The following is a 16,639-nucleotide window of genomic DNA, read 5'->3' as shown; positions in this document are numbered from 1 at the left end:
AAAATTATGTCAAAAGTTTCCTTTTTGGTTTAGTTCGCTTTATCTTTCCTTTCCCTTTAATTACTATCCTTGTGATACCTTGTCCAAATTGGCCACTAGGAACAGGGCCACAATCGCATGTAGCCAATTGGTTCACACAGTCCACCGCATGAAGAGTGGCTTCAGGAGGGAAAAAAAAAACTATTAGTCTCACTTGGCTCAGCATTTCCATCAAGATGCCTCTCATGTACATCTCAACCTAATTTAGATATGTGTGGAATCAGGAACCTTAAGATACTGGATGCTGGGTACAACACACACAAAAATAACCAGGACATTGAGGTTCTCAAAAGCCACATATGGTAGAAAACCTAATCTAAGTTAGGATTATGCTTAAAATAAACATTTACCTCTATGGATTTCTGTGGATAAGGTCAACACCACCAACCTTAACTTTGCCCTTCCATCACTACTAAATTATACTCCTTTTATATATAGCAGATGTAAGTTAGATTTGGGTCTAAGGATTAGTCTAGGATCTTAAATCTTGGAGTCCTTATATATCAGCAAGTGTGCCTACAAAGTTTGTAATTTCGCTAGCTGCAGGTTTAAAATCTTTTTTTCAGTTTAGGAGTTTGCCTGTAGATCTTGTGTAGACTAGAGCTTCTGGAAGCCTTGTACATGATATATAAATTTCAGGCACTTTCATTATAAATCTGCCAACACACAAAATCTTCACCATTTCACACTGTCAATATTTGTATTGATTAGCTCTGCATATTCTCTGTTTTGGTAGGGATTTAAGACTTCTTAAATCTGGTATATTTTTCCTAATAGAATTTATGGGACTGAAATATTTTGTACCAGCCACCTCTATCTTAAGATCAGCCCAATGTTGTTTCAAGTAGCTGGGGGAGTAAAGGTAGCTGAGCCATTTGTGCAAACACACAAAGCCTGCTACACCACCCATTTGTCACAAGCACAGATAATAATGCGGCTGCCAATTTTTTCCTGGGATTTGCTGAGACAGTTATCCATCTTTATCAGGAAGAACTGGTCTTGCCTACATTCTAAGCATTTACACAGACCCTAGTAGATTTCAGTTTCAGTTTCTTCTTTAGCAGATATAGAGTGGTGAGTAGAGTAAACAGGGAACATTAATCTCTCAATATTGGTTATGGATCACTACCATTTAGGTTGGCTAGTATTTTCTTTGTCAAGGGTCTCTGGTGTTCAGTCATAAGGTTCTCTTTGGATTTTGAGGGTGCAGGGATATGAGAAGTGGCAGAGTAAAGGTTATTTAAGTAATCATCAGTGCATTTCTAAGATTTTTATGTCAGTCTTTTGTTGTTGTTTTTGTTACTTGCTTCTTTTTTTTTTTTAAATATAATGGATAGCTTTAACCTTGAATTTTCAGCTTACCACATGTTTCTTTGAGGAACCTCAAGAGTTCTATCGCATAATTATCTCAGGTATTTTGTAGACTCATGGAATTTAAGGCCAGAAAGACCTATTGTCACCATCCAGTCTGACCTTCTGATTAACACAAACCATAAATTCCAGTTGAACTATTGTATGTGTTGTACAGAAAGATATCCAATGTTGATTTCAAGTCTTAAATGATAGGGAACACACCACATCCCCAAGTAAGTTGTTCCAGTGGTTAATTATCCTTGTTGTTATGAATGCAGCTTATTTATAACCTTACCTCTAGTTTAACAGTTTTATTCCTCTATTTCCTTATCCATTTTTAATTGTAACAATGGTTCAATTTGTGGGCTGCATAAGGAATTATGAAGTGTCATGCCAAAGAAGCACTTGCAGACCTCACAAAAGGGCCAGATCCAAAGTCCATCAAAGTCAATTGAAAGACTCCCATTGACTGGGTCTGATCAGAAATCACACTGAAAATCTGCAGGGAAGACCTACAGAGCTTACAAAATGTGTAGGAGTCTAAGGGCCACAAAGACAGAGGGAGAAAACAGAGTGAAGTTTGTGCTGAACTTCTAAGAGATGCAACAACTCTCAGCCTAAGTGGAAGGAAAGCCTATGATGTCTTTAAGTCACCTTTGTGCTCTCCTGATCCTGGGCTGCTCTGGTGGCTGGAGATGCCCCCAATATAACTTAGTATGGTTTGGGCTTCCTAATTTCTAACTTTTGGTGGAACTTCAGCGGTCAGTAAGTTACATCCAAAGACTACATGGTTTTTAAGGTGTACATGGAGCATCAGATACTAATTTGTGATCCAGCTCCCATGTATTAAATATGTGCAACGATAGTCTACATCAACCCAAGGAGCTGTATAAAGATCTTAGACCCAATTCTCCATTCCATTGCTTTTACACAACACCCTTCATTTCCTCATACAGATCTGTGTGCACACTGGATTGCGGACATGAAAATACAAACGGTTTTTGTGCACATATTCCCATGTCTCTACTAGGCTTGTGTGTGCATGGTGCTATCTGGAGTGCTAAAATCTGTGTATCCTAAGGCATTGATTCCTTTATTAATGAAATAATTACCCATAGATACCCCTGCCAAACAGTCACTCATCGTAGAAAGGACTTGCCTAAGAAGCGGGGGAGAAGATATAAAACCAAAAACACAACCACTACATTTGTAAAGTGTCAAATCCCTCGTTTTTGGAATTCATATCATCTTAGAACACCCCAGCTGCATTTGCCTTAAGCCATAATAATTCTGCCTTGGCAAAAGACCTTCCCAGCCAATCTCCAGACAGACTAGTGAAGTTGGACTGTATCAAAATCAGCTTTAGAATTCCATAGGAGACTCAACTGCAGCTAAACAATTATTTTCAACTGCCTGTGGAGAAGGAGGAACTATGAACTTCAAAGGATCTGCTCACTGGTCATAGGATTTCATAACTGAATTTAAATGTAGAGATACAGAATTCAAAGGAAATTTAAAGAAAGTAAGAAAAAAAAAAAAGGCTTGGGGCCAGATACTACTCACTTCACTCACACAAGTAATCCCTTTGCCTTCCATGGGACTAGTTGCATGAGTAAAGCAGAAGGATTTGGGACACCAACCACTATGGAAGCATTTTAGTCAAGCTAAAGAAAACCCCCTTTTAATAGGACATTTTGGTGTTTAAACTACTGTTTATTAAAAATGTAGCCTAAATTTTCAGAAACAACTTGTGATTTTGGGCATCTCAATTTTTGAGTACTCAATTTGAGACAACTCAAACAGGTCTTGATTTTCATAAAAGTGCTGAGCCATTGGCTGAAAACCCAGCCTTTTTAGGGTGGGAATTTGGCCACCCAAAAAAGGAGGCTTTTAACATGGGTACTTTTGAAAATTTAGGCAGTTATTCATTTTAAGAACATGAGCCTCAGAAGAACAAGCCTGAAGCCAGGATTATACACTATATTGCTAGAAAGTGGGTTTTCACACAGGACATCTGAAATTTAACATTTTTGACAACTGCCTTTCATAGCTAAAGTATAATGTTGATTGTTATTTTCCTGCTTTGCTTGTCATTCCAAGAAACTCACAAAGAAAAATTTGAAGAAAGATTTGAGATTGTTTTACCACCAAACACAAAGGAATTGTAACAAGAGAAATTTAAAACGAGACTCAAGGCAGGTGAAAAGCTACATATTGAATAACTATGCCTTTCTAGTAAAGCCAATCTCTACTAGGATTTGTGGAAGGGAGCATCAAAAGAAAAACAAACAATAAAACTTTCTCAGTAATCACAATAGTCACTGATTTGTTTAGAATATAGGTGAAAAAGACACACTAGATTAAAATTAAATTTTAAACATGTTGCAAAGCACTATGAGATTCAGATCTTTTGGGAAGTTATCCTTCAATATATAGTTCTGCACCTACACCTGTGAGGTTTTTCTGCTTTGTCAATTCCCTAATTTACTATTATGAGTAACAAAGATTAATGTTCATCCTATTCTCACCAGAAAAAACAATCATTGCTTTTTTTTCCTGGAAACAACTCCATTGGAGAACACAGAGTGGACTCAGCAACTTGGTTCCTGATAGCATCAATTCTGCTAGCAATACTTAGGCAAACCCATACTAACGTAAATGAGTAACGATTAAGATCCTGAATGATCATCACTAGGATTATTTGGTGATTTGAATCCTTCACCATAAACAGTCTCAAAAATTGGGATCTGATGGAGACAAAACACAGTCTTTTTTCTTTCAAGAAGGTAAAAAAAAAGTTAGGCAGACTAGCGATCTAAGTGTGACATATTATTTGAATAAAAGGAAGGATGCACAGGGATATGGTACAAGAGAACCTAGGAGGCACACAAAGTGTGAAAACTGAGGTTAGGCATCCAACTGGCATATGAGGATTTAAGGTGCACCTTTAATTTCCACTGGGCTCATTTTATTTTGTGTCTATTTAATATGGATAGACAAGAGCAGAAGGCTTAGCTCTGAAGGTGATAGGTGCCTCATGAGTACCTTAAAAATTGATTGAGGAAAGAATAAAGAGAGGGGGAGAGTACCACAAGTTTTATTTTTTTAAGGGAGGCCAGGCACCCTCATGTCCTGTAAAGTAATCACCTGTAGTCACTGTTATAATGTGAACAGATGTCTGAATAAATAATAAAAGACTACTAGGCTCCTTTAAAGAAGTTTTCAATTTCAATAGGGTTTTTTGCTTGAAAATAATTTAAAAAACTATTTTTAATGTTTTGAACTGGAATGTTTAAACCTTTTGTTTGAACAAGAAAGAAAAAAGGAATAATCCCACAAAGCAGCATGGGTCCCCTTCAGCAGAACCACTACTTTATTGTGCCCAATACATCAACGCCTCTTTGGAAAGAGACACAAATACTGCTCCTTGGATTCATCAACAGCTACTGACAAGGACACTGATTAAAACCCCTTTCCCTAGAAAAAGCCAAGGCCTTATGGGAGTTGAGTGCACTCAGCTCCCATAACTATGATGGGAGCTGAAGGTGTGTGAAAGATCATGGCTAAACTGAGCCCACCAATAGCGTATGAAGGAAAGGGGTAGAAAGGGAAGCACTCAGCACTTTGGTTAAAAAATTATGTACTGAATGCATGTTCCCCATACCTGGGTAGTCATTAAGGTGATGTGCTCAGTTTGGGCATACCGCAACAGCTCCCCTATTACTGGAAGTAAATCAGTTTTAGCTTTTCAGTTCACCTTTAATATTAAAGAACTAAAATAAGCCTCATTTTTAAATGATGCATTTACTCCTAATACTCATAGCATTTAATTACTCAACTAGAGAATTCCATGCACATTATGAAAATACATTCATTTCATGTACTTTTGTGTATTGTTAGAGTACATTCATACTATCACTTCATAAAGCAAGGTTTTCTCTCTCTAACAAACAACGTATGGTGAAATAACATGATGTCTATCTGAAGGTTTGCACATTTCAGTGGTTTTCCCTGTCATCTGACTAGAACCTGATCCAAACCCCACTGAAGTCCATGGTAGTATTTTCAGTGACTTCCGTGGTCACTGGATCAGGCTCCATGAAGATAGGAGAAACCACTGAAAATGTTCAAAATTTCAGAATGATATCAAATATCTTCAAACAGGGATGTGTAAACAAAAAGTATCTGACACATCAGCCTGTATTAGCCAGATCAAAGTGAGTATTATTTGACCAAGGTTTAGAATATTAAGTGAAATCCTGCTCATTTTCCCCCTGTGGTCACCAGAGATTTTAATTGACAATTAAAAGTAGACTTTGCTCAAAAGTAGCCTGTTCCTAAAAATAGCTCAGTGTCACTGCATTACAGATCTGTCAAGTTATCTACCTAGCTACCTGCAACACGTCCTCACCAAGAACAATCATGTAGTTGACTCATCTTGGGGTTGCAGACCTCAGTTTATAATTACAGATGAAGTGACTGGACATGAATTGAAACAAATTGTATAGTTCATGACCATCCACTGTTATACAATGCTCCTTTTCAAGATCAACCCAGATAATGATTGGGTTTTTTTTCCTTTTTGTATTTCTTATGCTCACAGCTGCAGATAATCACTTTCATACCTGGACTGTAAGAGCACATTTAAAATTTGCTCTATTCTGAATGATTCTCAGAAGACAAGGTATTTGAAATACGTACATGATGTGTGCAATAAGGGAGTAAAAAGTTCTCATCTTTCTTCTGGCTTGACCCCACCCAATTTGAATCCCTATGGTGTCAATTATAAAAAGAAGTTGTGTGACCACAACAAAAATCTCCACTTCAGGAGTAAATCATGTGGTCTGGGACTTGGTTTGCCACCAGTACTCCCTTCACTTGGGGTGAATTTGGGGGTGGGAATCAGAAATATCTATCTGTAGCTTGACAAAAACTCTTTTTTAGAGGAGCATTCATTTAGTTCACTGTGAAGACTTCCAGCTTCTAGGAAGTGTTTCTAATTTTACCCCATCACCTTTGTACCTAACCTCGGTCTGAATCACCTTGACTTTGGTATACTCAGATATTAATTTTGCATCCAGGTTTAGGAGTCAATTTCAAGTTACTTTTCCCCTTAGCAATACCCTAAGGAGAAATTCAACTACAGTATGCTCTGATCTGAATCTGTCTACAGTGACATCAGCTTTGAAGACTCACCCTACACTCCATCCTTTTATTGAACCATTTTTTACAATTTGCGTTTACAACTAAAAAAATACAGTGATTGGTACAACCAGTTCCTACACTGCACTGATTTATTTTCAGATGCTTTCAACACCTCACTTAACCCACACACTGTAATTCCATATGGAAAATCCTTGCCATTGTCTGAGTTGCATTACATGCATATTCCTCCTCCTAGTTAACTCATTCTCTCCCAGAATCTTCACTGAAAACTGTGAAATCACCTTTTAACAGAAGCATTTTGCACTCCTTTCACTCACAGAGGTAATCGACACAGTACTTTAACATATAACCTGTTCCAATCACCTATTCTGAATGACATCACTCCAGCAACCCCCATCCAAAAAGAAGTTGACTTCATGGGGGTTTTTTTGTTTTTGTTTTTACAATGAAATTCCCCCATCTCCCAAAGCCCAGTACAGAGCCACATTTAATATGACAGGGCATACTACAGTAAGCAGCAGAGAGGAAGAATTTGCATTTGTATCATACCCCCCCTTAGGGGGCTGGGATTAAGGAGGGATGGAGGATTTTAGATATGCAGGTTTCAGTACCTAGTAGCTTTTACTTCGGCGTCTGCTTATTCCGTTGATCAATGACAACCGCAGTCTCTCCCGGCTTTGATGGGAGCTCACACAGCTGGGCAGTCCTGGAGCATCTTCCTAGCAATGATGACACAGGCGTTGCTCAGTGAAATCCGAAGCCCCAGCGCCCTTCTCCCGGCAGCAGTATCTACATGGCACTTCGGCATTTTCTTCGGCCACTTCGTCAGCAGCCAAAAGGAAAAGCGTCCATGGGAAAAATGGCATATTACAAATTTTGCTTTGGGAAGCAGAGCTTGGTTCAGACCATTGTTAGGAGGAAGAGAGGGGGGAGGCGGCTCTTAAAGCTCCAGCAGCCCCTTTCAAGCAGCAGCATCTTTACAGCTGGAGACTGGGGATTAGGGGGAGGGAGTGGGTGAGTGAATCTATCTTTTGTTTTTGTTAAAAACTTGACGGAGTGTGGTCTGAAATCCCCATTTCTTCACAGCCTGCCCTCTCCCAAGCTAATCAGCCCCTGCGTGTATAATTAAGGCAGTACACACGGGTTAGAAGAAATAAGAAAATGCACTATTAGAAAGAAGCTTGCTGGCCCTAGCGCACTCCTGCCTTCCAGCCCCTCAGATTCCGGGGTGAAACAGAAGTAACTGCTGCAGACACCTCAGTGGAGCTGCCCGGGTGGAAGCGGAGCAGAAATCAAGGAAATTCATTCGTAAGGGGCGTTTCAGACGGCGGCCAGGGAGTCACACGCCGATATTGATCTGTAGGGCCCGGGGACAGGCTGCTCGGCGCCCAGGTGCGCTGGGTGTGTAGGAACAACCCGAGTCTGAGAGTTGTGAACGGAAGCGATGGACGCCGCTTCACCGCTCCTCCTCCAGCAGCTCCAGAAACTTGCGGGGTTGTTCCCAAATCCGCGTGGCGTGCGGGTTCGAGGGACGCCTGTATTTCAAGCCCTAGGACAGCGCTAAGCTGCGAGTGGCTATAATTTGGAGAGGTCGGGCCAGCGCTCCTACATCTCCTCTAATCGGATCTGTAGCGTAATAACATGAATCCGCTACTATAATCCGGCCAGGGCAAAGCAGCGACAATACCGGCTCTGATCTGACTAGCGCAGTCACGCAATTCATCACATCGTATTGTGTGATCAGAAATACTACCAATAACAAAGCCACTTCTGCCCAAATCGGGAGAGCAGGGTGATACCCACAGGGTGCGCCTGCATGGATGATACAGGGTGCCAGGTAAGGAGGAGGGAGCTGGGATGAGGAGAGGGAGGGAGTGGTTTTCTCTTCCTCCTCAGCTGGGGCTTCCCCTGGAAGCTGCTGCAGTGGTTTCCACCAGCCCTTAAATAAATTCTGAAGTAATCACGTCTGCTCTCCCTGCCTCACGCACACACGGGTCCCCAGATGCAGCTGCTGCTGCTCCGCAGCTCGCAGTGTTAATTCTCCAACACCCGCCCCTCCACAGAGACAGCCTAGGGCCGGGGAGAGCAAGAAAAGAGCAGATGCTAACGGGAAGGCAGTGCTCTGCTGTCTTCTGCGGGTTTAGGAGTTTGACAGGACAGGATATGACCGTCCCTGCTATTGAAAATGGATGACTTTCTAAAACATGCCTGCGTCTGATCTCGTAACACACCTTTCAGTGGGACAGTCTGATTGCCCTCCCCCATTTGTCTAGTTAAGGGTGTCTCTGCTCCCAAGGTTGTGGAGAGGTGGGGGCGTCATGGACCTTTTGCTGCCCCGCTCCTTTCTATACATATAAAACCATGGGATCTAAATTAGCTGATACCACCTGAGAAAGATCTTGGAGTCACTGTAGCTAGTTCTCTGAAAACATCTGTTCAATGTGCATAGCAGTCAAAAAGACTAACAGAATGCTAGAAACCATCAGGAAAGGGATAGATAATAAACAGAAAATATAATGCTGCTAAATAAATCCATGGTATGCCCTCACCTTGAATACTGCCTGCAGTTCTATTGGCCCCATCTCCAAAAAGTTATATTAGAATTGGAAAAAGTACAAAGAAGGGCAACAAAAATGATTGGGGTACGAAACAGCTTCCATATGAGGAGAGATTAAAAAGACTGACTGTTCAGCTTGCGGGGATATGATGGAGGTCTATAAAATCATGAATGGTGAGGAGAAAGTGAATAGGGAAGTGTTATTTACCCCTTCACATAACACAAAACCCAGGGTCACCCAATGAAATTAATAGGTAGCAGGTTTACAACAAACAATAGGAAATATTTCTTCACAACATCCCCTGGCAATGAGTTTCACAGGTTGATTGTGCGTTGTGTGAAGGCCAAAACTATAATTGGATTCAAAAAAGGATTAGACACATTCATGGAAGATAGGCCCATCAAAGGCTATTAGACAAGATCATCAGGGATGCAACCCCTCTGGATGTCCTTAGCCTCTCACTGCCAGAAGCTGGGACTGGATGACAGGAGATGGATCACTTGGTAATTGCCTGTTTTGTTCATTCCCTTTGAAGAACCTGGAACTGGCCACTGTTGGAAGACAGGACATACTGGTCTGACCCAGTATGGCCATTCTTATGCTTGTGATCACTTAAGCATTCCAGAGCTCTCATCCCCTGCCCTGAGCAACTGTGCTAGTACTTCTGGGTCCAGAAGATGAAGATCCCCCACTCTCCTGGATCTCCTAGGCTTCATATCCCAGAGCAGCTGTGATGCTCATCCCTTGTCACCATAGGCACATGACTCCAGGGCTGGAGCACCCACACAAAAAATAGTGGGTGCTCAGCACCCTCCAGTGGTCCCCACCAATCAGCTCCTACCCAGCGCCTCCTGCTTTCCAGTGATCAGCTATTCAACAGTGGGCAGGAGGCACTGGGGGAGAGGGGAAGAAGCAGAGACAGGAAGAGATGGGGTTGAGCGGGGCTCAAGCACTCCAGGGGAACTCAGAGTTGGAGCCTCTGCTTGTCACCCTCCATCCTGTAACTTCTACTCATTGGTCCCACAAAAGGGTTCAACTAATAAAGAACCTTCTTATTTGCATCCCCGACCCACACCCACAGCAGAGCGAATCTTGTTTATCTGCCCCCCTCCCCACCCTCACCACTCCCACAACATCTAGGGGTTCAGAAGCAATAAAACTAAATAAAATAAATCACTCAACTCCTTAACCTCCCTCCACCAGCTCCCAATCCTATGACACTGAGAGGCCCAGGCAATGAGGTGGTGTTCAGAGCAGGAGGCATCTTCAAGGCCCTATGCACGTGTCCAGGGTGTGACCTTCTCTGCACCCTCATGCAGAATGATCTGGAGAAGGGAGCTCACTCCTCACCAGCCCCCTCCCTTGACTCTGCTGCCCTCTGACTCTGCAGAGAAAAATGGAACACACCCACCACTGCTTTCCTCCAATGCCTTTCTTCCACCCTCCTTTATGGCTCTTTCTGCCAACTGAGTGAAGACTGTTTATGAAACAGGTAACCCCCCTTTCCTTCAGTGACTTCCCAGCCTCAAGGGAGCTTCTATCTCTATCTGCACATCAGTCCCTATGGCCTGCTCAAGAACAAAGACTAGCCCACTACCCTGGGCTCATTTACCACACAACCCCAGTGAGGTTCAGTGTGTAGGAGCCAGCTACCACAACCCCTTCCCTCTGAGGTTTGAGGATTCTTCTCACCACAGCTGCAGGGGGTTGGAAAGAAACCCTTCTGGCTACACCTCCGTTCCCATCACAGGCTTCCTGAAGCGGGAGACGCCCACCTGATTGCTCTGTCAAGGTCCATTGCATGGGGCGACTATAGAATTGCACAGAATTACAAGGGTGTGAGGTCACCTTCTAGCAGGACTACCCCAAATGCTGGCAAATGTGAAAAACAAACAAGTGAGGCATGGAGGGGGAAGGGGAACCATTTAGTCTTTTTGGCCTTGGAGAGTTAGGTACCTAAATACCTTCAACGATTTGGGCCTTTCAGTCACAGTATTAACTAACCACACAGATTGCTAACAGCTAATTTTTTTTAAGTGATCTTTAGGTAAAAGGAACATTGTCCACTCAGAGTCTCAAAACTCTGGTGTGAGTACCAACAGAAGCTCTCTCCCACCCACCCACCCACCCCACACTGACATATACAATCAGAGTCTTCTGGTGAGTGGGGGTTTACACCTACCAGGAAGGAGAAAAGTCAGGGGCGGGGGAAATGAGACACACACAAATAGAACAAAAAAACAAAAACAAAAAAAAGCAGAAAATAAGAGAAAAACTGGAGTGATATTGTGCAAAGAAACTTGGGGCACCCATGTGCTAATCCATCCCAAAAGGTATGGAGCTCTTACAATAAGAGGTTGGGAACCTCCGAATAGCAGGATAAAACATTACTGATAATGATTTATAATCATGGTTTTCTAAGTTCCTCCTACTGATGCCAAACCAGCAATCTAAAAATTGGGGACCAAGCTTTAGCTTAACTTTAATATATCAAGTTAAGAAAAGGCTTGGTCCATGATTTCTAGATTGTTCATTTGGCATCAACGGGGAACTTCCATTTTACAAGGGGCAAAGAAACATTTCAGAAAGTGAATTTTATTTTTAAGCTTTTCTGGAAACGTCATTCATCTTTGTGAGAAGGAGAACACAACACACACAACCACCCAGCCAGTGCAATCTATTCTATTCAGATTCTTATTCCAGGCTCACAACTGTACTAAAGGGCTCAGAGATACAATAGAAGGTTTGGTCTCCACATTTGCTTGTCTATTGCTACCCATATGCAAGTGAATGGTGAAATATGAATAGCTAAGGAAGGTGCTGGCAAGACCATTCTGAAAACAGGCACAAAGAAAAAACGACAAGTACTAGTCTGTAAGCCAGTGGGCTGGTGAGCAGGAAGGATTGATGCCACACCAGCATGTTTCAGGCATTTGCCTTGAGGCATAATTTACTGGTTTAAATGAAAGTTTATGCAAAATACCAAGATGGAATAATTCTTCTGACCAACATGGGCTATAATCCCCCAGAGGCTTTCCCCTCACTTCTCTCAGCCCTTCTAGGTCCATGCTTTTATCCTCTGATACTTTATGCTCCCTGCAGTTCCCAAATCCACCAGCAGGCCATCCACTATTTTCCAGCTCACCTGAGCTCTTGCCAGCCTTTATAAGAACTAGGTGCTCTTCCAGCTACCTCCTGACCCCTAGCCTCAGCTGTGACATAGCTGATTAGTCACAGTTGGGGCTGGGTCCCCATTTTCCCATACAGGGAGCAGTCATCCTGTGACTTACAATTCTTAATAGCGAGTGAGCACTGTATAAAATGGTCCTTTGCATCTGTCACCATTAAATGGGAGGGTCCCGATGTACTTAAATATTAATTAAACCTTACAACACTCCTGTGAGGCAAGCACCTGGAGGCACAGGAGGAAACAGACTTCGCACTGGCTCACATGCCCTTGGATAGGTCAAGTCAGTCTCTTTATCAGAGTCTTTCCTATGCATTAAGCAATACACAACCCTCCTTCCCATTCATATGGTTTATAAATATATTGTGGAATAATTCACAAAGTCTCTCTCCCCCCGCACCCTGTCAACCTCCTTCCCTCCTACTCTTTCTGTGCTGAATTTCTGTTTTAAAAGTGGAAAACTATTATTGCTACTTGTGAGACTGCTCTACTTGACCTACTGCCAACTTCATCAATGAGTAAGTGACTTCAGAATAATTTATGATACTGAGGTTACTGTATAGTAAAGAAGTTTCTCCTTAGTGTCAGTTAATGGCAACTGCACTGTATTCCTCTGTGGTCCCATGAGGGCACCTACTCCAGCCTCCTCAACCTTCACCTCTCTTGGATAGGGACCTACATCTCTCTCCCTCCTTAGCAAGGTTTTTCAAGGCTGCACAGATCCCTACTTATACTGTGGTTCTGCCAGCAAGCCAGACTGCCTAAATAGGCCAACAGCTGTGCTTTGCTTTCTCTTCCAAGGCTAGGAATTACCACATAGCTCTTTATAAGCAAGCACAGTTATTCTTAAGTTGAAAACAATACAGAGAAAAAAAAACACATAAAAACAAGTTCCTATAAGCATGCTTAAAGCTTATTAGTCTTATGGGACCTAAGAAGCCAAATCCTTCCAATTCCTCCCAAGAAGGATTCCCATTTCCCCCACCCCCACCCCCAAAAAAAGAAGTCCGAGTCAGATTGAAGTCAGGCTATTTATCAAAAAAATCTTTTTTTTGTCATTTGGTCTCTGGAGAATCCAGCTGAAGTTGTATACGTGAGCCTCCCCAGGTAGTGGTACTGCTTGGCCATCCCACAAGATTGTTTCCTGCACTAACAGAGTCTCCTTCAGAAACTCAAGACCACCTGCACAGTGCGAGTTTTCACTATTAACAGGTTTTATTTAAAAGTTGCTGAAGACAGAGACACTCCATTTAGCTATGCAAGCGAAGCTTTCCCTGGGCTGATTTTGACTGAAAACACAGAAAGGAAGAAAGACTGTATCCCATTAACAATTCTCCTGAGCCATTCTTTCCTGTATGGAGCACATTCTAAGCCTAGGCACAATGACCAGATCTCAGATGCACACTTGTGTTGCAAGGTTATGTAAATTTGCAGCATGCAAACCAAATCCATTCCAAGCGTCAATGAAAAAAAGGATCCAACACTCGAAAATCTCACCACAAAAGTAAGTTCTATGTTCTTGCATTATTGTATATGGCTCATCTCTGGATTACTGCTGTGGGGATCAGTTGGCTGTTTTTTGGAGAACATAGCAAAAAGATGCTCTCTGCTCGTCAAAGTTTGAATCTAAAAGTACACAATAAGTGGATACAGAGAGAACACACAGAGGCTATGTCTACACTACAAAATTACTTTGGTATCACTTATGTTGCTTAGGGGTGTGAATAATCCACACCCCTGAGTGATGCAAGTTAAACTGACCTAAGCACCAGTGTAGACAGGAGAAGTGCTCCTATCGACTTCAAATGTCTTCATCAGAAGCACCAGAGTGGTGCAGCTTTACCACTGTAAATGATGTAGTGTAGACATAGCCTGAGACAACACTGGTCAGCATGTTAAGCAGTGCTTTCAGCACATCAGCTAACTGTTATTTGTAGGCATCACAGGAAGAGTGTTTTAAGGAGGTATTTGAAGGAGGACAATATGGTAGTTTTGTGGCTATTAATGGGGAGCTCTTCCCATGTGTGAAGGTAAGCATGGGAGAAAGCACAAGGGTGTTTGTATAAACATTTAATCAAGTGGGCGATGAAGGCTGGCTCTATTGGTAGAGTGGAGGTGAGAGTTGACATTATCAGAGCATGAGGATAAGCCAAGAAGGGACTTGAAAGTAAAGACATGTCCACTTATGTTTGATGTGATGGAAAAGGGGGAGCCAGCAGAAGGATGCAAAGAGAAGGTTCACGTGGTCAAAGCAACGAGCCAGGAAAGTGATCTCTGGAGCTGTGTTTTGAATACTGTAAGTGGGGCAAGACTGCCTTTGTCAAAGCCAGAGAAGATGTTGTTACAGTAGTCAAAATGATGAGGGCCTGGATAAGAGTTTTAGCTCTTTGGATAAATAGGAAAGGCCATATCTTAGATATTACACAAACATTCAACAAGATTTAGAGATCTAGATGTCAGCATCTAGGTAGAGGACTGAGTCAAAGGTGGTACCCAGATTATGGACTTGAGTGATAGAAAGGATGTTGGTCCACAGTAACCGAGAAAGGAGCAGAGAGATGTCTCGGGAAGGGGCAGGGAGGAGGAAGGGAGGAAGATTGAGAGCTCTTTTTGAGTTAAAGCTGACAGCTGGATAGCCACAAAGATGTCAAAAACAAGCTGAGATTTTAGTTTGTACAGTAGACAGATCCGTAGTGAAGAGATAACCATGAACCATCAGCACAGGGATAATAGCTGAATATGTGAATAGATAGAAAGAAGATTGCCCAGAGAGAATCACTGTAGTGTGAGGAGGGGATCAGAGACAGAGCCCTATAGAACCCAAAGAAAATTTAAGGGGCAAATGAGAATCCTCCAAATGGCACTCTAAAGGAGCAATTAGACAGGAGGAAAACCAGGAGAGGAGAAGATTTCAAGCAAGCAAATCTTGGGGAGTGAGCACTAAGAGCTAAGGGACTACTGGTTTATCTATCTTCTGGTTCTTGTGGAACTTCTCAAAGGTGCTTTTACTGAAGACTTATTTTAAAGGTTCTGAGCACCAAGTATGTCCTGGAAAGTCCCAAGTTACTGGAGTCACCTATATGTAAAAGCTGGAGTATTGAAGGTACTCTTACATGATCAGCAAGTACGGTTTGCAATGCTATGTTTTCTGTTTGCCTGAAGGTGTTCCTTCCCTTTGTTACTGTCTCTAAAGAATAATATTATAGTGTTACTTCTAACTACTGGGAGTAACAAGTACAAATAAACAGTTTGATTTAGTCTACTCTTAAAAACTGCAGCAAAGCAGGAGTAACAGCATTCCACTGTTCCAATTGGAACAAAAACATGAAGGGTCAGGGTCATGTATTAGAGTAACTAACAAATTGCATGAAGGTAGGTGAAACCATCTCATATGGACAAATTACAAAACAATTGTTCATTTTATGTTTCCTGCACCTTCCTGTTAAGTACCTAGTACTGGCCTTTGTTCAAGGCAGGCTACTAAGCTGAATAGACTCTTGGTCTGACCTGCTAGTATATTTGTGCATTCTGAGGAAATCCCTAAAATCCTACATTATCTAGCCAGATCCAGCACATGAGAGAGGGGTCAATATTTGAGTATTGAAAGTAGTCACCACTGAGCAACATGAGGATATAAAGCATTCACATCCTCCCTCTCTGGAAGGTTAAGCAATGCAGCTTCTGTAGACTCCCAACAGAGGAAGTGAGCAACTGCTACCAAGAATCAATGTCTCATGATATTTAAAAACATTTCTCCCCCTCCCTGCCACTTAATCTTTACAATAAATCCCTTGGAGGCTTGAAGCTGAAATCTGTTTCTTTATCCCCTTCGCTGCACTCACACACTGGTTGTGTTTGGAAGGTGGGGGTGTTAGATGAATGCTGGGCTTCTGGCATTAATATCTTCCAAAGGGAAAATTCAGCATTGAAACAAGAAAAACAATATAGGAACATTTCAGACTGATCCTACAGTAAGATGTGCAGGATCAGAGCCTTAGAGAAGGGTAGTTATTCTACTCACTCCAGAGGGCTTTTCAGTGATGATCACAGAACAGTGGAAAGAGGACTGGGAAGGAAAACATTCTTCAAGACAACTCTGTAGATACTGGTCACTTTGTAAATTAACAAAAACGGGGAGGGAGGAAGAGGGACAGGAATTCTGGTATATAAAACTACCTCTATATGGTATAAGCTTGGAATCACAATCAGACCTCAAACCAGACCAACAAAAAGGGAGCATGTTGAGGGACAGGTATTGGGGCAGCAGAAATACCCATTCACCTTTAGTTTGAAAGCTAGTGTAGGCACATGTGTATTCATACACAAAACACTATGT

General features: G+C 42.1%; 1 protein-coding gene across 1 annotated transcript in view; it reads right to left on the bottom strand.

Moving 5' to 3' along the window:
• The window catches only part of PPFIA2 (PTPRF interacting protein alpha 2), a 618,303-nt gene that overhangs the window by 599,565 nt on the left and 2,099 nt on the right, over nt 1–16,639 (bottom strand). The window lies entirely within an intron of this gene.

This window comes from Mauremys reevesii, linkage group 1 (assembly GCF_016161935.1).
Source record: "Mauremys reevesii isolate NIE-2019 linkage group 1, ASM1616193v1, whole genome shotgun sequence".
In the NCBI taxonomy this organism is placed as follows: domain Eukaryota; kingdom Metazoa; phylum Chordata; order Testudines; family Geoemydidae; genus Mauremys; species Mauremys reevesii.
Note: the sequence above shows the minus strand (reverse complement) of the source record. Positions and strands in the feature narration are given on the sequence as shown.